The 24,054-nt window shown below is 41.9% G+C and overlaps 1 protein-coding gene across 1 annotated transcript in view; it reads left to right on the top strand.

Annotated features, from left to right (window-relative positions):
- The first annotated feature begins 340 nt into the window (after positions 1-340).
- The window catches only part of LOC123751167 (substance-K receptor), a 118,887-nt gene continuing 95,173 nt past the window's right edge, over positions 341-24,054 (top strand). Inside the window, exon 1 of the mRNA XM_069324949.1 lies at positions 341-516. The gene's annotated coding sequence lies outside the window, so the exon portion shown is untranslated. The remainder of the gene's footprint in view (positions 517-24,054) is intronic.

Below are 24,054 nucleotides of genomic sequence, written 5' to 3'. Positions count from 1 at the left end.
ATGAAGCATTTAGTTCGATTCGAGCAGAAGAGATGAACGAAACACTGCTTGAGATAAATACATACGTCACCAGTTGTGAGTCGTGTGTGTATAGTATATTTACGTTTATAAACAACGGATGTGGCGGCTCGATTAACGAGTATTTGGGCGTCGTTTAGAGGGACTCGTTAATCCCACTATTGCTTCATTCACATTGTAAATGTTATGTTTGTTGTGAAGTGTTCGGAGCGTCTGACAGCTCAAGTGTTCGGAGCGTCTGGTAGCTCGAGTGTTCGGACGTAAGGTAACGTCTGGCTCAGGTTTATTCAGGGACGACAGTTTGATGTGTGGATCCAAATGGGAGATACCTGAGACCTGGTTTAGTGTCAACAGGGCTAAGTGACGGGCAATTAGCGGCCTGTAAGTGGGTGTTGAATTGTCTCCAAGGCTTGGGACAAGAACTTTGAGGCACTGACGTCTTACATATCTCCACGAAGTCCCCAGATAGTTAGCAAATTGCTTCAGGTTGCATTCAAGGTGAGTGATAGTTGCTGTTTCTGTGGTATTTGATGGTTGTTCACTTACAACCAAGGGAGCTTTAACGATGGTTTCTGGCCCTGAGTGTGGACAAGTGGTTCGTGGGAAGAGGCTTAACGTCTGGGTCGTTTCTGACCACACTTCTTGAACTATTTTTGCATTCATATATACAAGAGTTCTTACATGGTTGTAAAGACACTACCACGCATAGCGTTTCGGGCAGGTCCTGAATCTTTCCCCGGAATACGATCCACCAAATCCTTTATCAACCAGGTACCCATTCACTGCTGGGATGAACAGAGGTGTACAGTTTAAGGATTGTCGCCTAGTCAATCCTCCCCGGCCAGGATACTAACATATGCCAAATCGCTCGCGAAGCGCGGGGCGAGTGTCTTACCACTTCGCCAAGGAGACACGATCCTCCTCCTCCGATCGATAGAATCGATCGAAGGAGGTCACCTCGTTTTCAAAGGCTAGCTATTCTACACGTTAATTTTTTTTTACCTTCGCTAGGTAAAAAAATGCTAGGACAGGAGTCCTAGTTTTGCTAGGACTCCTGTCGTCCTGGCTTGACAGCTGAGAGAATCTCGTTGATATATTGACTTAAACACCCTCTTAGGAATAGGTTATTAGAGTTAAGAGTATGGTAATTGTGAGGTCAGTTCTGAGTTCATACATGTTCTTACGTATTCTGTGTGGCTTCATCTCCCTTGGAAGGATTCTTAGCGTAATATTTACCGTCGTGATAACCTTTGGAGTGCAGTTGTTATCGTGTCTTCTTATGAGTAAGACTTTGTAATTTAAGTGTTTATCTCCAACACTGTTCATGTTAGGGCGAGGACTGCTGGAGACTCTGTGGTCTGATGTGTACCCGTGGTGCACTGTTGCAGATGTGTACCCGTGGTGCACTGTTGCAGATGTGTACCTGTGGTGCACTGTTGCAGATGTGTACCCGTGGTGCACTGTTGCAGATGTGTACCCGTGGTGCACTGTTGCAGATGTGTACCCGTGGTGCACTGTTGCAGATGTGTACCCGTGGTGCACTGTTGCAGATGTGTACCCGTGGTGCACTGTTGCAGATGTGTACCCGTGGTGCACTGTTGCAGATGTGTACCCGTGGTGCACTGTTGCAGATGTGTACCTGTGGTGCACTCCTGCAGATGTGTACCCGTGGTGCACTCCTGCAGATGTGTACCCGTGGTGCCCTCCTGCAGATATCTAGTAACATCACAAAGGACTCACCTAAGTACGACTGCCCAATGATATCTTCAACCCGTCCATGTTACCTAGAAACAAATATGAATAATACTTTCATACATACATGTGCAATATTAATACATAAATATAAACTATGAATAATTCATAAACTCGTCTACTGAACCGTTTCCCACTTAGATCTCTGGTTTCCATAAGAGCTCTTAAGTGTTCCATTATCGTTCTTCTCGTCTTTGCGAATAGGGTCTGAAAGCTGTCAAACTACACGAGGCGAAATGGGGTTATTGAGCTCTTAACCACAGTTGGTGATTTGAAGGGCGCCATTAAATGACCCTCGTGAATCTTATTGACCACTTAAATCACGGAGAGAGAGAGATTTGAGTTCAGTCAGTAAACGTTTTTGAATTATTTGCAGAAGAAATAAACTCTCTAATCAAAAAATGTACAGAGATATTGTTTTAAAATCTATAAGTTTAGCAAGAACGCAAAATAGGAGAGTAGCCTTAGACTGAAGATAATGTTTTTTCTGTAAGGTGTTTTCCAATCTTAACGGAGGATTTTTTTTTGGATATTCCTGGGCTGGCTCTAAGCCTTTGACTGGCTCTCTAAGTGTTACTTGTTTCTTGTTTCTGTCTTACTTAAGCGGTATATGAGTATTTATGACATCGGCGAGGCAAGCGTTAAACAAAAAACAATAACCCGGTAAAATTTCAAAATAACTGTGATATCAAGACACCAAGTTGAAAAGTGTGTCCTGGTACCCAACGACATTCTTAACACCATCACGAAATAACGAGACCACAGAACCGGTTTCCCACAATACAAATTAAAACACAAATTGTTAAATAAATAAAAAATAAATTGTTAAATAATTGTTAAATAAATAAAAAATAAATACGTAAATAAAACAATTTCACGTGAAGCATTTCTCACAGATATAAATACCTGTGACTTGAAAACTCATTTGCATATAAGAATTATATTTTTTTATATATATTTTGAAGGCTGGAGTGGTTGTAGTCACTGCTTCAGTGAAGAGGTTTAGAGGCCTGTCACTTTGTGATGTTATATCAGTCTTCACTCACATTTTTCCCCCTATAATAAGTTTGTTAGTAATGATCACGTTCTTATAAACGTGGATTTCGTTATTTGACATTTAAACTCTAGAGGATTTACCACCAATGGCTGAATATATATATATATATATATATATATATATATATATATATATATATATATATATATATATATATATATATATATAATATAAGCAGAATAACCACATGTGAAAAATAGAAAATGCTTAACGCGTTTTCGGCTAATTAGCCTTCATCAGAGCAAGGTAGAAATTCAAGTGATTCTACCTTGCTCTGATGAAGGCGAATTAGCCGAAAACGCGTTAAGCATTTTCTATTTTTCACATGTGGTTATTCTGCATACTTGGATCAGTGTTTTTGTGATCATTGTTGCATATATAATATAATATAATATAATATAATATAATATAATTATCATTATTATTATTATCTATCCCAGACATGGATATTTATTTATAATTATTAAAATGTTATAAGTCAGACCTGACAAAAACACAATTCGGATTAACACTAAACAGACTTTAATCTGTCGGTGATAATTCTATTTTATTAGCCAAAATATTTCAGGTATTAAATATTAAAATATTAAAGCTATTTTTGTAGATAATTTCTTAGGGCGATAGTTTTAATAAAAAATTAATGTCGGTAAATCAGAACCATTTGCTGTTGCAACCCAAATGATGTTGTCAGGTTACTTTGCAATATCAACAGCTTGTTGCGTATTGCCTCTGTCTCTCTCTCTCTCTCTCTCTCTCTCTCTCTCTCTCTCTCTCTCTCTCTCTCTCTCTCTCTCTCTCTCTCTCTTACAGTTCCTGCTTCCTCTATTGTTTCCACTTTCATACTCTATTATCTGGACTCTCATCTCACACTTTCTTCCCCTTATCTGGACTCTTATCTCACACTTTCTTCCCCTTATCTGGACTCTTATCTCACACTTTCTTCCCCTTATCTGGACTCTTATCTCACACTTTCTTCCCCTTATCTGGACTCTTATCTTACACTTTCTTCCCCTTATCTGGACTCCTCGCTCACTTTCTGCCTTATCTTCACTATTCTCTACCTCTTTCGTTACCAGTAACTTGCACTGATGGGCGGGGCAAGAGGGCTGAAGAAATGTGACAAGAAAAGAGCACAAAGAAGAGAAAGAGAATGGGAAACGAGTAGGGGAAGAAAGGGAAGTAAAAAGGCAGGTGTAGAGAAGTAGAGGTCAAACAGGGAAATAAAACAAAAGAGGAACGGAGTAGACGGGAAGTGAAAAGGCCAAATGAGTCTCAAAGAAGTTTTTTAAGAGTTCAAATCTAACTTCCCCCTTGTTCTAATGATGCTGTGTGTGTGTTGTCATGGCAACATCTCCGTTACACAGCAATGTCTCCTATAAACTAATTCATGGCGTTGCTATGGTAACCTGTATGGGTGTTGCTGTGGGGAGGGGGGGGGGGGGGGCAGGATGCCTCTTTGGTCATATTGAGATTCCGCTAGTCCAAGGTCGAGATTGGGTTTAATTGGTCACCCCATCTAGCGTGTGGACTTAAGCAATCTGGTGAAGTATCTTCTCTTACTGTCTCAAGCAGCTTCATTCGTGGTATGTGGCAGCTTCATTCATCGTATGTGGCAGCTTCATTCATGGTATGTGGCAGCTTCGTTCATGGTATGTGGCAGCTTCATTCATCGTATGTGGCAGCTTCATTCATGGTATGTGGCAGCTTCATTCATGGTATGTGGCAGCTTCATTCATGGTATGTGGCAGCTTCATTCATGGTATGTGGCAGCTTCGTTCATCGTATGTGGCAGCTTCATTCATGGTATGTGGCAGCTTCGTTCATCGTATGTGGCAGCTTCGTTCATCGTATGTGGCAGCTTCGTTCATCGTATGTGGCAGCTTCATTCATGGTATGTGGCAGCTTCATTCATCGTATGTGGCATCTTCATTCACTGACTTTACGACAAACGTCAAAAGACTTTACGACTTTACGTCAAAATCACTTCAAACTTGAAGTGATTTTGGTATCCAAGGCTTTGCCTCTCAACTATCATCAAACTTCTGTAAGTGGTGTCCAGGTGTGTGTGTGTGTGTGTGTGTGTGTGTGTGTGTGTGTGTGTGTGTGTGTGTGTGTGTGTGTGTGTGTGTGTGTGTGTGTGTGTGTGTGCATGGTTTTATGCTAATATATTTTTATATGAATTTTATGGTCTTTTGTTTTGCTAATTAGTAGACAGAACTCTCAATCACAAGACAAACAATTTAATTAATTTTTTTTTGTCCTTTTGAAAACCACACTCTCTTGTTCCCTCCCTTTTCTCTTCCCTCTTCCACTCCCCCTACCTTATTCTTCCTGTCCGTCGTCCCTTCCTCTTCTCTACTTCCTAACTACAGCTTCCCTTCGCATTGTCCACCATTTTCTTATCATGCCATCCTCTTTTCATTATCTTTAACTGTCGTTCTTCATCTCTCTCCTCTCTCTCTCACACACACAACATATATACAATTCTAAAGAGGAGAAGAACCAGAGAAATAGACATTCTCACGTAAGGACAATCAAACCAAAGTCACTGGTGGAAGCTGGAGACACAAATGAGCCAGCTGTGTAAGCTGGAGACACAAATGAGCCAGCTGTGTAAGCTGGAGACACAAATGAGCCAGCTGTGTAAGCTGGAGACACAAATGAGCCAGCTGTGTAAGCTGGAGACACACATGACCCAGCTGTATGAGCTGGAGACACTGAAGGAAGATCACTGTATTAGTAACATGAATGAGAAGAGGTGGGGGTCCAGGCTTTCTATTCCCCTCTGTCTCTATTCATTACTATAGAAGTCCGAAGTTCGGAGTTCACCCTTTCCATAGTTTAAATATAATAGGTTTGATAGGTATTGATTGAATAGGTTTGACGAAATGGCTTTTAAATCGGTTCCATAGAATAAGTATTTTCTAGTTGCCGAACGGAAGCTGGAAGCTCGATCCTGTAGGCTCACACACACACACACACACACACACACACACACACACACACTCACGATCTCACGCGCGTGTGAAATTTCAATTACTTTAGAGTAGTTGATCCTCTGAAGGGATTAATTTCGCATTGTGTGCTTGCTATGCATGCGAAGCAGGTCGACTCAATTACAAAGTGAAGGGACAGCAATAAGACTGAGAGAGAGTGAGAGAGAGTGAGAGAGAGTGGGAGAGAGAGAGGAGAGAGAGAGAGAGAGAGTGAGAGAGAGAGAGAGAGAGAGAGAGAGAGAGAGAGAGTGAGAGAGAGTGAGAGAGAGTGGGAGAGAGAGAAAGAGAGAGTGAGAGAGTGTGAGAGAGTGAGTGAGAGAGAGAGAGAGTCGCATTCAGAGACTTGGTCTCTCATATAAGGTAGTGCAGGAGGCTGAGCTAATGAATAGGGGTTCACTGGGAAGCAGACAACATGCCGTAGTCTCCCCTGGAAAGTAAACAAACACACCCCTGTTGTGGAAACTTTTCTCCCCCCCCCCCTCTATACCCCCCTTTGTACCTTGTAACACCCTTTGTATCCTCTGCGCTCTTTTGTACCTTTTGTTCCTCGTATAATTTTTGTACAATTTTCATATTTTTGTAATTGTAATGTAATTTTCCCCCTATTAATTTTGTAATGGGTGTAAATGTTAATTCGTTTATTTGTTGTACTTCCCTTCCTGAGTTACAAGGAAATATTAAATGAATGCAACAACGCGTTTTTGGAAGAGGTAAGAAGCAGGGGGGGAAACATGATCAAAACATAGAAAATACTTAAGACAGGACAGATTGCGACAGATTGTCGTGGGTTAAAATACGAACATCGGGACAGTCTTGAAACCGAAAGAAACCGAATTATAGGTATATATAGATATACAGGTATATATAGATATACAGGTATATATAGATATACAGGTATATATAGATATACAGGTATATATAGATATACAGGTATATATAGATATACAGGTATATATAGATATACAGGTATATATAGATATACAGGTATATATAGATATACAGGTATATATATAAAAATTTCAAAGTCCAATGTCAAAATTGTTAATAAACCGGATGGCTTAAAAAATCCAGTAAGCCGACATCATGCTCAATTAGGCCTCGAAACTTACTTTTTTTTTTAATATACACAGAACAAAAAATTACATATTTAAAAAAAAAATGGATATAGCTTTGGCCCTCACACACACACACTTGGGGCCCAGTGTTCGAGTCTCCTACAGCCCAAGTTAATGGAATACCTAGTTAAAGTATCGCCCATAATAGAGTATTAGCTATTACGTACTGAGAATATGATCCACGGTTTAGTTTGTAAACCCCATTAATTTTTTTTAATACCAAACATGGAAATTTTGTAATACCATATTTAAAATTCGGGAAAGTGTACAGGCAAAAATAATAATATATTATTATGGATATAGAGTTTAGTATGGATTTTCCACAATCCATTATTATAGATTCAGAGTTAAATGGCAAGTTTTTCCCTGAATGCTCTGTGTTCCCTTCTCTGAGGCTGTGGGTCCCCTATAATTGCACCAGAGGTGGTACCCCCCTATATATAATTAATGATATTATTGTCATTATCATTATTATATATTGTTTTATGTCAGTACGGGTACAAAGGGACAAATATATAATGAAACAGGTGAGTAGGAACAGGGTAGGAAAACAGTGGAAGTAAATTAGTCTCTCCTCACGACCCTCACTTGCTGTGAGGTGGGAGAGAGAGTGTGAGGTATGAGTGAGTGAGGTGTGAGGTATGACTGCTTGCCCAGTGTGTAAGTCTTTTGAAATTGATAAGTGGAAAGGATGGGAGAAAGAGGTGGAATAGAGAGGGAGTGAGGGTGGGAAGAAAAAATAGAGGGGGGGAAATAGAAAGGGGACAGGGATTGGGATGAAGGATTGGAATAAGAGGAACAGTGAGGGATGGAGATTGATAGAGAAAGAGATATGTCTCCAAGAGGTCATCATTGTCCTTGTCTGCCTCAAAGGAAAGGGAAAATTCCTGTCCCTGTCATATGATCCGATTGAGGAGTTCCTTTGATTCGTTCTCTCCCTTACTCTTCCTTCGTACTTCTCTACCCTCTCTTCTATCCTTCTTCCCTCTATCCCCCTTTCTAATTCTTTAACCTTTCCTCTATATATATCCTCTTCTTTCCCTTCCTCACCTTCTCTCTCCATCTTTCTCTCAATTTCTCTTTCTGTCCTCCCTCTTGCTCTTCTTCCTTCCTTCTTCCTTCCTTCCTCTTCCCTTCTCTGTGTTTCTAACTCCTCATTTCTAAATTTCAATTAAATAAAAACGAAACAATAAACCAATACATGAATTAGACATTGAAACTAAATATATACAAAATGTATGTAATATAAATAAATTAAAAGACAAATAAAATAATCGGGAATAAAAATACAAGAAAATTATATAAAAAAAATACACGATTAAAAAAAAATACAGCACGAAACTAGATGTGTTTCAGCAAAGCTTCCTAATTGGCAGTTATCATCTTCTTCCCTCGAAGAGCTTCCACTTGGAGCTGGTGAGAGGCACTGAGCATCTTGGGGTATCGAACGAGCTCGTGATTAAGCAATCTTAAGTTATCACCTTCAGCCACCAATTTTCAACACCTTCCAACACCTGTGTGTGCAGCCCAACACCTTCCAACACCTGTGTGTGCAGCCCAACACCTCTGTGTGCAGCCCAACACCTTCCCACACCTGTGTGTGCAGCCCAACACCTTCCAACACCTGTGTGTGCAGCCCAACACCTTCCAACACCTGTGTGTGCAGCCCAACACCTTCCAACACCTGTGTGTGCAGCCCAACACCTTCCAACACCTGTGTGTGCAGCCTAACACCTTCCAAAACAATATACCGGTTATATATAACAACAGTTAGTTCTCGTATGAAAAATAAGTTGCGTCTATTTATTAATTTTTGTATATTTAGTTCTATTTTGTATTCATATTACTTCGTAATATGTTCAAATTTAACCTTTTTCTTCGGTAAGGAACGTATCGATCCAGAGTTAGGTACAGCTCTCTGTAATACTTGGCTACAGCTCTATGTAACCCTTGTCTACAGCTCTCTGTAATACTTGGCTACAGCTCTATGTAACCCTTGTCTACAGCTCTCTGTAATACTTGGCTACAGCTCTATGTAACCCTTGTCTACAGCTCTCTGTAACCCTTGACTATAGCTCTCTGTAACCCTTGACTACAGTTCGTTGCAATGTTTCAAAACAGATTTTTCAGCCTTTGTTCATAATTTATTTCTTGTTTTAAACTGTCAAGAGACCGTGGGGCTGGAAGCAGGGCACCACAGATCAAAGGACTTACCTGCAATCAAAAAGAGAAAGTTTAACAACATTTATGTAATATTTAATTTAAACGCTAATTTTTCCCTTTATGAGACTTAACTTTTGCTATTCTGTGTTTATGTTTTTTTTTATGTGTGTGTGTGTACACATGAATCTGGGAGCAAGCTGGTTGTGGGGAGAGGTAAAATAATTACTACAAGAAAACACTAAGTCATTACGGGGGGAAAAGCATGGTGCCCAACCACTTGGACGGTCGGGGATTGAACGCCGATCTGCACTCCCTACATTTTGTTTGAGAAGTTTTAGAGGGGGTCATTAAAAAAGTGAAACAATTTTTGTTTGGCAGTAGACAAGAAGGATTAGGTATAAGAAGAACGAACCATTGCCGTAGGCCTATTGCTCACGAAAGCCAGGAACATTGCTGTGGGCCTTCTGTCCACGCGAGGCAGAAATAATGTAGCATTTTAAGAACACTATAGTAGGCCTACAAGCTAAACGAGGCATATCCTATCTACTCGAAATTTCAATATCAGATCTCTCTAGCTAATTGGTAGAAATAAGCAAGGTATTTGTTTCAGTGATACTGCTCGTCTGAGTGCTCTACAGGTCTCAGATCCGATTGCAGAACCTATTTTACCATTAATAATAAGTGATTTGCCAATTAGTTTGCCTAGCAATACTGAATCAGATGATACCGGCTCCTGAATGAACTTCAAGCAAGAGTATACAAGTTAATCTAATAAATAATATTACAAAATTATACTTACAAATTTTAACAAAAAGTTAACTTGTAAGTTAAGCCTACACATTAAACCTAAAAGAAAAAACCCAGGAGTTAAATGTACTGAGTATATATAAAAAAAGCAGGCCCTTATGAACCATTAATTCAATTTGTAATGTCGAACACCCTATTTTATAAAACAAATACCATTAGCAAAGCTGGAAGAAAGCCCTATCATGATACAAATAAACTATTAAAATAACTTAAAAAATTTTACATGTCTCTGCAAAAACATTATTTATCTTATAAAAACATGGACAAGTATTTTATAACTCAGGTGTGTCAGAGAACCAGGATAGCCATCAGGAACGAGGATACAAGGGACAAGTTCACCTTTGTAAAAGAAAACCACGTGTGTGAAAATTCGCGACTTTCGTTTGAAGATTTAGTGCTTCTATAAATCACGCGTTTTGGAAGAGGTGACACGAGAGAGAGAGAGAGAGAGTGAGAGAGAGAGAGAGAGAGAGAGAGAGAGAGAGAGAGAGAGAGAGAGAGAGAGAGAGAGAGAGTGAGAGAGTGAGAGTGAGTGAGTGAGAGAGAGAGAGAGAGAGAGAGAGAGAGAGAGAGAGAGAGAGAGAGAGAGAGAGAGAGAGAGAGAGAGAGAGAGAGAGAGAGAGAGAGAGAGAGAGATTTTCAGTGTTTGTGGTTTTTAAACATTATTTAACTCTCACTCTACCGACTAACTCACAGAGTATCTTAACATTTAATCATTTATTAAAAAAAATGCTATTGTTTCACTAATAATCTCATGATCATCTTCCAGCCCCGTAGGTGTTTAGGAAACCTCATTTCTTACCACTCATCTCTCATATCTCACACCTAGTCTAATACCACAACAACAAGCAAGCTGCAGCAGCCCGCCCCACCAAAGGAGTTGGGCCTCATAAAGCTTCTCTGACTTTATGAGTAGAGGTGAGATTGCCCCTCATACACACACTCTGAGCCTCGTTGGCTCCCTGTTGCTAGGGCAAGTGAGCTCCACCGCGCTATTACAAAAAGGGAGCGAACACCCCTGCTCCTCCTCCCTGAATAGGGGTGCCCACACCTCTTCCCATTAAACGGCTGAACAGCAGCCTCACGAGGCAAGCTGGTAACGAAACTATTCATTGCTAAAGTGGGCTGGCCAGGCCCCTACTCGCTTCCTGGAGTGAGCTGACCAGGCCCCTACTCGCTTCCTGGAGTGAGCTGACCAGGCCCCTACTCGCTTCCTGGAGTGAGGCTGACCAGGCCCCTACTCGCTTCCTGGAGTGAGCTGACCAGGCCCCTACTCGCTTCCTGGAGTGGGCTGACCAGGCCCCTACTCGCTTCCTGGAGAGGGCTGGCCAGGCCCCTACTCGCTTCCTGGAGTGGGCTGACCAGGCCCCTACTCGCTTCCTGGAATGAGCTGACCAGGCCCCTACTCGCTTCCTGGAGTGGGCTGGCTAGGCCCCTACTCGCTTCCTGGAGTGGGCTGGCTAGGCCCCTACTCGCTTCCTGGAGTGGGCTGACCAGGCCCTTACTCGCTTCCTGGAGTGGGCTGTCTAGGCCCCTACTGGCTTCCTGGAGTGGGCTGACCAGGCCCCTATTCGCTTCCTGGAGTGGGCTGACCAAGCCCCTACTCACTTCCTGGAGTGGGCTGACCAGGCCCCTACTCGCTTCCTGGAGTGGGCTGACCAGGCCCTTACTCGCTTCCTGGAGTGGGCTGACCAGGCCCCTACTCGCTTCCTGGAGTGGGCTGACCAGGCCCCTACTCGCTTCCTGGAGCGAGCTGGCAGGCCCCTACTCGCTTCCTGGAGAGGGCTGACAAGGCCCTTACTGGCTCTATATATATTTAATATATATAATATTAACCTGCTGGTACAGTTTTGTTGATTGAATAGTCTTATTGAAAATCTTAATTACAAAATAAAATGTTAATCAGTGGAATTATTTAAATTTTTAACATTTACACTTTAGCATCAAAGAGATAAAAATCGTGTCTAATTAATATATTTTTACAAGGCATCAAAGCGCTTGTCGTGAGTGGGCATTTATCATAATATTTTACATCAAAATAGCGGAACATCGTGTGCCCTGGAAGCCCAGGTGTGTGTGTGGTGAAGCATCACTATATATTATATATTATAGTCTCCCTGGCTATTATCTGAGGTTCCCGTTTTCTTTTCATGTAAGCTGGAAAACATTTTCTATCTTGGATGTGAAATAGTTGATTCTATTGTTTTTCCCAAGCGTAAAGAAACATGATCACGACATGTAAAATCTTCTTTGGTTATTGATGTGCCATAGAAGAGTTGTTCAGTATGAGAGACATTAGGAAGAAAGCTTTTGGATGGAAACTGGAAACTCAGGAGAGCCATATTATAAATACACATTTGAAATAAAAATTGTATGCAGGTGAAATAACCTAGAAGTGAATCAGGCGTTTGGCACCACCCACGTATATACATTTTAATGGTAGGTGAGCGTGAGCATAGGAGTGGTGAAAGCGACTGTGTTTTTGTAATGAAATGTTACGGTACAAGAACTGGTCTAGTTATGTACCTTAATTAACCTGCCTGGCTATTTCGACTCTGACGTTCGTGCGTATGTTGAGACGTTTCCTAGGCTTCACGAACGTCACGACCTTAGAGCGTCCAATATTGATATTCGTGTGCACTCTCCTATCTGTGCTCACTTATTTGTGAGCTGCAGAATCGTGTTTCAGCACTTGGAACCCGCTATTCCCAAAACTGAAATGCTATGATTCCAAACCTACTCGTTTCTTATCGATCGCACTTTGTCCTAAAATTGTCTCTGACTCAACTAATTGTCCTTGCAGAGGGGGGGGGGGGGAGTTGGGCTTCGGCTCTTTGCTCCCGCCTCTCGACTGTCAGTCAACTGGTGTACAGGTCCCTCAGCCTTTTGGGCTCTATTATATCATCATTTGAAATTGTGTCCGGAGTCTAACTCTCCTATTTCACTTCTTGGCCCATTCTATTTGTTGATTACTCCGACACTGAAAAAAGTTCTTTTTAATGTCTCTGTGGCTCATTTGGGTACTCTGTTTCCACCTGTGTCTCCTTGTGCGTGTACCACCCGTGTTAAGTGTGTGTGTGTGTGTGTGTATGTGTGTACTCACCTATTTGTGCTTGCGGGGGTTGAGCTTTGGCTCTTTGGTCCCGCCTCTCAACTCTGTGTTTGTGTGTGTGTGCGTGCGCGCTTCTTTTTGCCTCTATTTTTGTCTGTCTCTGTCTCTCTATCTACTGGCTGTCGGGCTGTTTGTCCACCTGTCTACCTGTCCATCTATGTATCTACATGTTAAGTTATCTCTCTGCATGTATATCTGTCTCTTTGCCTGTCCGTCTGTCTGTCTGTTTAGTTTCATCTCTCTCTCTCTTCCTCACACGTAGAGAAGAGGGCCAGTAGGCGTCCACTAGATATGGCTGGATTTATTCCCCTCGTAACTGAGGGGTGAGCCGAATCCGACGCCAACAGGGGAAAGACACGTTTCGGATGACGAGTATATGTGTGTGTGTGTTTGTTTGATGAGGATGGGAAAGATGGACCGGAGGGAGGAGAAGGGAGGGAAGGGAAAGAATTGAGGGGTAGAGAGGGGGACTGAGTGGAAGATGGAAGGGCAGATGTGAGTACAGATGAGTGAATCGATGGTTAGAATGAGGCTTCAGGTAGTTGAACACTCACCATAAGATGAAGAATTCAAGAGAAGGATAAAGATGAGAAGGAGGAGGAAGAGGAGTAGGGAGAACTAGAGATAAGTCCCTCCAAGGGAATGCAGGTAGAAAAAGCCTTTATCTCGAGGATTGGACTCCAGGCTTTCAATGGGCTGAAAAACCCACCGGGGCGTAAGTCCAGAGTCTTCTGTGACCACATACGAAGAGCATAGTTCCTCTCAGCATGACCGGAAGGCAGGAGAAGGCAGCTAAAAGGCAAGGCAAGGTAAGAAATGACAGGGAAAAGGTAAGAGAATACATGACAAGGCAAGGGGGAGTCAGGAGAAGGTTAAGGATGGTAGGAGAAAGCAGGGAAAGGCAAGAGAAAGGTTGGAGGTGGGAAGGTAATGCATAGGGAAGCGTGGAAGAAAGCAGAGGGATGACAGGATAAAGCAGAACAAGACAGAACAGAGAGGTAAAGGTTTGGACAACGAAGAGACAAGGGAGGGATTGAGAGAGGGAAAGTATATGGACTGGACAGGAGAGAAAAGAAAGGGAAAGGATAGGAAAGAATAAGAAGGAAGGGTGTGAGGGGAGAGGGGGTCTAAGAAACAATAGATCCGTTAAGATCTATATAAATAGCTCCTTTTCTGCTGACATTCATGAAGTAAGCCATTTTCCCAATGTCTAAATTTTCATTCAATGCAAACAATGTCAATGTCATTTTCTTTAATTATCTACAATGACTATGTCAATGTAATTTTCTTTCAATGTCATTTCTTTTCAATGTCTTCTTTTGCTTTGATAACGACAGTTCGTCAGCCTACTTTTCTCCTTAAACTGAACTTTAAGTTCAAACCAAATTTTAGAATGCTCCCAAGAGCTCCACGTGTTCCATCATCTCAAGAAATACTTCTTCTTCTTGTAAAGAAATTCTATACATTCTATGTAAGCTAATTTTTCTCTATATTAAAAATCCCTCATCCTTTCTTGCCCAGTCAGCTGTCCTGTGGTTCAAGATGGCTTAGATAATTCTCTGCTCCAAGACACAATTGTTTGCTATTAGTTTTAAGAACCACAACCACATAACAATAAATAAAACTGCAGAAGGCCTATACGGCCTATACGCAGATGAGCCTATATCCATTCATGTATATGTCTAACCTACGCTTGAAACACTCCAGCGATTACCCGTCCAGTATCTTACTTGCCTGTTGGTTCCGCCAATCTGCTTCCCCGTTACGAAACCAGTATTTACCCAGTTCTTTCCTGAATCTGAATTGGTTTTGGTAATTCAAGTAAATACACTTATATATGAATGTCATTTACATATTTATAGAGACGCTCTCGTACATATAAATTAATTTAATTCAACCAAGTATTACCCGCCAAACACACACCGAAACTACGACGTTGGTACAACGTTCGAACAAGTTTTAACACTTCCTAACCAGTTATAACAACCAATATAGCAAGTTGTAACAACGTTCTAATACGTCATAAACACGTTAAGCCAAGATGTAACAATCTTTATTACAAGTTGTAACAAGCGGAAAATAGAGACAGTTTCGGTTTGTGTTTCGAGGGTAATTATTGAAATAATTCAATTCTGACAATTACGGATCTCCTTAATTGTATAATTCAATTTATAATACTATAATTAAAGAGATAATTGCACAGAATGCAATATTGTATTCCACGACATACGACGTGCTGCGTCAGCCAGCTTGTTGCTTATGTTGAAGAGCAATAGTAATATGTAAATTCTCACCTGGCTCTGAATTTGCATGTCCTGAACATGTGCTCACATTCACATGATGATCTGAAAATATTCACCAGGTGGAAAAAAAAATATATTCGAAATTTGCTTTCTACCAATTAATCCAAACTTTCACCAGGGAAGATTTTCATTAATTGTGGAACTCAGATCTACTGCAGCAGTTTATTTTTCTGTATTTTATCACTCTAAACGTCAGTATTGCTATGTTTGATTTTTTTTTATGAATTACGTCTCATTTTTAGCGGTTTGGTAGATTCCGTTGAAAAGAAGTCGTGTTATGCGAGAGTAGGAGGTTGTTCTGTACGTTAACACACACACACACACACACACACACACTCACACACACACACACACACACTCACACACACTCACACACACACACACACACACACACTCACACACACACACACACACACACACACACACACACACACACACACACACACACACACACACACACTCACACACACACACACACACACACACTCACACACACACACACACACACACACTCACACACACACACACACACACACACACACACACACACACACACACACACACACCTGTTGATTGACGGTTGAGAGGCGGGACCAAAGAGCCAGAGCTCAACCCCCGCAAACACAACTAGGTGAGTACAACTAGGTGAGTACACACACACCGGGTCACCAGGTGGTACTCGAACAAGGGGACACAGGTGGAAACTGAGCACCCAAATGAGCCACAGGGACGTTAGAAAGAACTTTTTCAGTGTTAGAGTAGTTAGTAAATGGAATGCATTAGGCAGTAATGTGGTGGAGGCTGACTCCATACACAGTTTCAAATATAGACATAATAGAGCCCAATAGGCTCAGGAACCTGTACACCAGTTGACTGACAGTTAAGAGGCGGGACCTCTCAACTTAAAACCAAAACATAAATACATAAATGTTCGTAATATATTAAATACATAAATGTTCGTAATGTATTAAATACATAAATGTTCGTAATGTATTAAATACATAAATGTTCTTCGCGTGCTGTGACTGTGAAGGCCAACCCGAGAATGACAGTCCGGACAGCAGCGAGCGCAGATTAACACAGAAGCGGGTGCGTCTGACAGTGGTCGAGACCTCCTCTGAAGTCTATTATCCTCCAACTGCCTCTTCAGTTCACCCTCGAATTGCTGGAGTCCCTTCTGCACTTTGCATCACCAGGTAGATCTGTCCGCAGCTGCTGCCTCCCAGGTGTTGATGTCGATGTTCAGCTGCTTGAGGTCGCGTTTGCAAGAGTCTTTGAAACGCAGCTGAGGTCTTCCTGTGGGTCTCGTTCTTAATGCCAGTTCTCTAGACAAGAGGTCCTTCGGTATGTGGCCATGTGATATATATATATATATGTATATATATATTGTATATCGTTAACAGCTTGTCAACAGGTGTGGGGGCCCAGCCAACAACAGCTGTTGGGAACAGACGTGATTGTGTTCCTGACTCTTTGACGCGGCTCCTCTCTCCTTCTCTCCTCTCTCTCTCTCTCTCTCTCTCTCTCTCTCTCTCTCTCTCTCACTCGCTGTTTCTCTTTCTCTCACCCCCTCTACAATGGTGCCCGCGGCAGACTGTAGATCACTTGTAATGTTGTCGGACCAGCTGGGTGTGGAGGGTGAGTGTAATGGAGTGTTGATGTGTGAGAGAGAGAGGGAGAGAGAGAGAGAGAGAGAGAGAGAGAGAGATACCTATCTAGATAACTAAACAACAATACGAATATAAAACTATGAATAAAACCGAAATTAAAATCCAAGAAGTAAAAAGAAAAAGGGAATGAAATAATGAGAGAGAGAGAGAGAGAGAGAGAGAGAGAGAGAGAGAGAGAGAGAGAGAGAGAGAGAGAGAGACGTAGAGAGAGAGAGAAAGCACCATTACCGAGCACAACAACATGTTATTAACTCCTCACGGCAGAGAATTAACTCCCACCATCCCAGGCTTGAGATGATAGTCTTGTTGCAATTATCACCATTGAAGTCTAGTTAACACGACAAACTACCCAATTCAGACTGCGCCTGCAAATGGGTCCCCTCCCCCCCCCTCTATGTTACTACCTTCTTCTCGGCTAATTAGAGTGCTAGACCGCTTAATCACTGTGATTAGCCATGTATGTCGTGACAAGTATATGTGTAACATGGGAGGGTATACATAGATGCATGAGGGGAGGGAATCATCAGGGGAAAGTTCCAGGCTTTGCCGAGATAATAAGAGATAAGCGTGTTTCAGAGATAATAAGAAATAAGCGTGTTCCAGAGATAATAAGAGATAAGCGTGTTCCAGAGATAATAAGAGATAAGCTTGTTCCAGAGATAATAAGAGATAAGCGTGTTCCAGAGATAATAAGTAAAGAAGAAAAGTGTGGGTTTTCTTTATTTAACTTACTGATTTTCTGTTATATTCTGTTCTTGTTCATCTCGTTCATTTTCTGCGTGTCAAGCGGCGCTGTTCATCACGACATGGAGGATGTTCGCAAGACATATAACAGCAGGAAGTGTCAGCCGCATAGAGATAGAGAAAAGCCTTCTGCCTTAATGATATCTTGATATCTTTGGATTGAACACAGGAGTTAACACTGAGGATCTTTTTCCTCTTCCATAATTGGATAGTGTTGTGAAAGATAGATATACTGTTATATATTAATTATATGCAGCCTCTCTCTCTCTCTCTCTCTCTCTCTCTCTCTCTCTCTCTCTCTGTGGGAGAGATTGGGATGGTATGAAGGGAGGGGAAAAGAGGGAAGGAGACAGAAATGGAGACAAAGACTCTGATAAGACCGTCACTTTTACACCAGGATTTGTATCAAGAAGATGATACAGGAGGATGCGAGAGAGAGAGAGAGAGAGAGTGAGAGTGAGAGAGAGAGAGAGAGAGAGAGAGAGAGAGAGAGAGAGAGAGAGAGAGAGAGAGAGAGTGAGAAAGAGTACACTTTAAGACCATGACCCATCACTCATCCATACTACAAGTACCATCACAACAAAGGCACCAGCGTACTTGGTAGCGACAATAAACTAACGTATCTCTGTAACAGTTTATTTTCAACTCAATTTACCTCTCAAAGCTCCATCTACCGCCTCCGCGAACAGACTCAAAAGGCGTTATCTGTCCTCGCCAACCTGGGCGAAGGTTGGCGACAAAGGACGCCAAATATCGCAGTGGGATAACCTCTTCCTTCGCGATAACCTGGCCTTCTGCTCTGGGCTTTTGGAAATATTGAAAAGAAAATATGGTTTAAAGTGATATTATTTTCATAACGTTCGCCTTATGTATATATATATATATATATATATATATATATATATATATATATATATATATATATATATATATATATATATATATATTATATACTATATAATATGTATATATATATATATTAATACTTATAATGTGTGTATATATATATATATATATATATATATATATATATATACTAGGTGTCATAAATCCTCACGAAACCAAGAGTTTTCTCATAATTAATTCTCACTGTCGAATAAAAAAAGGGTCATTTATTACTCGACTTGTTCATGGAAAAAGAGATTTTCGCGGCTTCTTATAGGCTTTTGTTAGGTTTTGTCGTTGTCTTAGAAAACAGGAAAAATAATTTTAGGAATTTTTCTTAGCTTAGATTTTTTTTTAATGCTGTAGTTATTATTGTTGGTTAGCCTTTAGTCTTTCCCGACTGACCTAGGGTGGAACATGACAATTAACGAAAAACAGTTGTTAATTAATAAATTCAATCAGGACCGACTGTATTTATTATAAAGGAAAACATGGATTAATCAATAAGGATTTATTATTGCTTCACAGTTATCAAAACAAAACAAATCAAAATGAGTTATTTGGAAAAAAAGAGCTCTTTCATTAATTATATATATAGTTATTTTTATATTGTGATAAAACGCTAATCCCGTTTTCTGTGGCATTATCATACTATGCTCCCTGACTGAATTAAATTACAAGGCTTCGACGTCCTCAAAGTCTTGTGAAACAGGAACCAGCCAAGCCACGGGAAGCCCCCTACCTCCTCCCCACCACACACGTGAAAGCCACTTCCAACCCTTTCCCTCCTCACACCCTACCCTTGACATCTGACAAGCAGCCTCCACCTTGACATCTGTCAAACAGCCTCCACTTTGTCCCTGCAGCTGCTCATCCAGCTTTCATCCCCCCATCCCCTCCACCCCCCTCCACAAACCCCAGTCACCATCCCCCCCTTCTTGAACACCCCCAACCCATCCCCCCTCCTCACCGAGCTCTCTCCTCCCAGCATTACTAAATTAGGACATTTGAAACCCCCAGAACCCCACCATGATGATGTTTTTATGATGCTGGTGAGAAGGAGGGGGAAGAGAAAGAGATGAAGGAGGAGGAGGGGTGGGGAGTAATAGGGGAAGGAGGGGGGATAGTAGGAGGAAAAGTAGGGGGTGGGGGGAGATGGAAGAATGGGGAGGGGGGAGGCAGACGACCCCTCATATGATATTATTTTGTTATCGTATCAAAAAAATTATTTATTTATTCCTTATTAATTCCTTATTCCAAAAAATTCCTTATTAACACAAAGGTGATGCTAGAGTAACGGATTTGTAAGCATCCACTACTTACTCTCTTCTAATTCATTCCATCGAAACACTACTTCTAGAGTAATGAATTCTTCCTTACAGCTCTATGGCTCATTTGCCTGACTATTTTGTCCATGGTCTCATGATCTACTCTTACATCTACTAATCAATTCGTTATTATCTACTTTTCATTATTAGGATTTTATACGTCGCAATCATGTCTCATTTTCTCTTAATGTAGTAAGATCCAGTTCCTTCAGCTTCTCGTAATTTAATCCTCTCAGTTCTGGGATCGTGTGTGAACTTTCTGTCGAGTTTTATCCTGTATATTTTATAGGGAAAGTGGCTACATTCAGGAGCTGAATACCTGTGTTTCTGCGGCTTTCTACGGGAGTTGAATACTCCCATAATTGGACGCGCACAGGTGTTGCATGGTGTTCGAAATGCTGCTTCCTTTGTCAGGATTTCTTGAGCATTTCTGACGTTTTTTAGGATTTAAGAAACCGCTGCTGCTTTTCACATCTCTCTGGACAATAGCTGGGTCTTAAATGCATTTTTTTGTTCTGATTCCATGTCCTATCCTCCCCTGTTTGTGTACGTCCCTTGTGGACGCTTCGCTCCTTTCTCTACTCACATTACCTTACATATACTTTGGTTGAATACGAGTAGCCATATTTCGGACCATGACTGAAGTTTGTCCACGTGGCTTTTGCACTTCTCATCCGCTCAAAATGATTTGGTATCAGTTGTGGTGGTCTCGGACCACGGACATGGGGAAGACCAGACGTTCTCTGTCATACACTGGCTTCTCTCTCTCTCTCTCTCCACTGCTGGGCCACGCTGGGGATAATATTACCCATTCATTGTACCCACTGAAGAGTCATCATACGGGCTGGGATCATTGTACAGAGTTCTCCAAGAAACTGGTCACAGACAAAGGCGAAAGTCTATATAGTCTGCTAGAGCTGGTAGGGAGACAGATTAACACAGACACATGTAGACAGACAGCCATAAAGACAGAACATTCAAGTCGGCAGACAGACAGGTTGACAGACATGACAAGAAGGGGGAGGTGGGGGGGGGATTAAGGTCTCTCCCCGTGGGATAAACATGTCAGTTAAGCACGTTATATTTGGTCATTCATGTTCCTGTTGGTGTGTTTGTTTGTTTATTGAGCAATAACATTCGGTCCTATCAACTAGTCACGTGGCCCGGGAGCCGGGGGGGGGGCCTCCTGAGTGTGTGTGTGTGTGTGTGTGTGTGTGTGTGTGTGTGTGTGTGTGTGTGTGTGTGTGTGTGTGTGTGTGTGTGTGTGTTTGTAAGAAGAAGAGAAAATATTTTCTGAGGTGTGGGTGGCGTATGTTAGAGAGGATTGATTGAAGATTAAAGCACACACACACACACACACACACACACACACACACACACACACACACACACACACACACACACACACACACACACACACACACACAATGACTCGTTCCTCTCAATGTTTGCTGATAATGAAAAAATTATGACGAGGATTAAGACCGAGAAAAATAGCAAGAGGCTACAAGATGACCGAGACAGACAGAAGGGATGGTCCAACAAATGGCCACAAAGGTTCAACCCAAGTAAATGTACGTTAATGAAACTAGGTGGAGGGAACAGGAGGCCAGACACAAAAAACAGGCACTGCATTGGAGATGCTCGATCCTGCAAGCACAATTAGGTGAGTACACAGAGGAAGAATGAGGGGGATGGGGGAGATTAGAGAGAAGAGAGAGAGAAGAGAGAGAGAAGAGAGAAGAGAGAGAGAGAGAGAGGAGCCACGAGGCTGATGCTGCGGTCAGAGGATCTCTAAATTATGATCTAATGTAAACTCACTGCTCGGCTCGTAAATTTTGCGGAGAGAGAGAGAGAGAGAGAGAGGAAAATGAATTGGAATTGAGCGAGGGAGTATGGGAGGGAGGAAGAGGAATATAAACCAATTATGCAAATCAGCTCACAGTAATGTGGAAATTACAATTACTTACTTCTAAATCATTTACTCATAATTTTAAAGTTGGCAATAACTCCGAAAAGTTAAAACTGAAGTCTTAGAGTATTTGCAAGGTCTCGATCTCGATCTCAATGTATCGATACCTTACCTTGAGGTTACCTTGAGGTGCTTCCGGGGCTTAGCGTCCCCGCGGCCCGGTCGTCGACCAGGCCTCCTGGTTGCCGGACTGATCAACCAGGCTGTTGGACGCGGCTGCTCGCAGCCTGACGTACGAGTCACAGCCTGGTTGATCAGTTGTGGTTGCGGTTATGATATGACAACATTCTGTTCTAACCCCCACCACCTAACCTGATTCTAACTCCCAAAACCTCTAACATCCGCAAAACCCCCTTTTCTTACACCCCCAAAACCCCCTCTTACACCCCCAAAACCCCTCTTACACCCCCAAAACCCCTTTTCTTGCACCCCCCAGACACCACCTGCTTCTTTATCTTCCTTTTCCTCACACAAAATAGCTTTCACCAGGTAGCTCTACACACACACATCTTTCTTCCCCGGCCATGGAGTAGTGGTGTAGAGGTTTCGGCGATTTTGGGGGCTTCCTTAAGGTATAACTCAAGGTCATCCTTAACTCCGTGTTTCCGGGTTACATCCTCCTTCTCTTGCTGGGGATATTGAGATGTTGCTGCTGCAGTGAACCTTCCAAGGAGAATGAAACGGGCTTGAGGGAGAGAGAGAGAGAGAGAGAGAGAGAGAGAGAGAGAGAGAGAGAGAGAGAGAGAGAGAGAGAGAGAGAGAGAGAGAGAGAGAGACTGCTAGGGTTCACTATATTACATTATCGACGGGTTGAGGATACATGATCCTCACATATAAGATCCTTATTGATACAAAGAATATAAAGATGAATTGTTTAGCATATGTAGTAGCAGAGAGGGGTGTATACTCATCTATCAGCACTTACCTATTAGTGACTACGGGAAACTGAGATGTAGGTCTCTATTCCCTACAAACCAGCTCTCTTAAAGGTATTGTGTTATAATTTAGCTATTCTGGTGCTCGAATTCGTTGTCGAATCTTACCTTAAAGTCGGGGATGGAGGTGGCTTCTACAACTTTTTCTTTCAGCGCATTCCATTTCTTGACTACTTGAACAGTATATATATATATTTACATACATTTCTTCGACTCACTCCTGTGGCCCGGGTTCGATTCCCAGACAAGGCATAAACAAACGGGCAGAGTTTTTTTCACCCTAATGCCCCTGTTACCTAGCAGTAAATAGGTACCTGGGAGTTAGACAGCTGTTACGGGCTGCTTCCTGTGTGTGTGTGTGTTGGAAAAAAAATAGTAGTTAGTAGCAGTAGATTGATTGACAGTTGAGAGGCGGGACCAAAGAGCCAGAGCTCAACCCCCGCAAGCAGGGGGGGGGGAACACACACACCTTTTCTAAACAAAAGGTAAATAAACACGGCTTCTGTCACATAATTACTGTCACAATTACTGTCACAATTACTGTCACAATTACTGTCACAATTCCTAGAGTCATCCCCGTCATCATTATAATGAGTTGTTGATAATGATGCGGGAGAAATGAAAGATGAATGAAAATTTACAATGAAAGAAGGAGGGAAGGAACAGAAAGCACGAAGACAAATCTGAAGCCGAAAGGAACGCTGAAGAAAATCTTCCAAGCATTATAGATGAGGGATGGAAGAGGCATGTGGTGGAGAGAAGGAAGGGGGGGGGGTAGATAAGACGGAGAGAAGGAAGGCGGGTAGATAAGACGGAGAGAAGGAAGGGGGGTAGATAAGATGGACATGCAAGGGCATGCTAAAGTGTGTTGGTGTAAAATAACGAATTCAAGCTGGAGAAGATGTGGAAGAGGGAGATGATGTGGGGAGGAGTATAGATATATATATTATATATATAATAGGGAAGGGAGTACCACCTCTGGCTGGAAGAAGGGGGACCCATAGCCTCGGAGGAAACCACACATAACGCATTGGAGGGAATGTGGGTCCCCTCCAATACAGTTTCTGTGTGCTTTTCTCTTACCACCCCCTTCCCTTTTTTTTTTTCCTTTATTGTGTATTTGAAGGTTACAAAACATACAAGACAAATGCCTAAAGGTTATGGATCTCTTGAAGCTCCTCCGCTTCTGGACAGGAA

The sequence above is a fragment of the Procambarus clarkii genome, chromosome 15 (assembly GCF_040958095.1).
Source record: "Procambarus clarkii isolate CNS0578487 chromosome 15, FALCON_Pclarkii_2.0, whole genome shotgun sequence".
Classification (NCBI taxonomy): Eukaryota; Metazoa; Arthropoda; class Malacostraca; order Decapoda; family Cambaridae; genus Procambarus; species Procambarus clarkii.
This window is presented reverse-complemented; position numbering and strand designations above follow the sequence as displayed.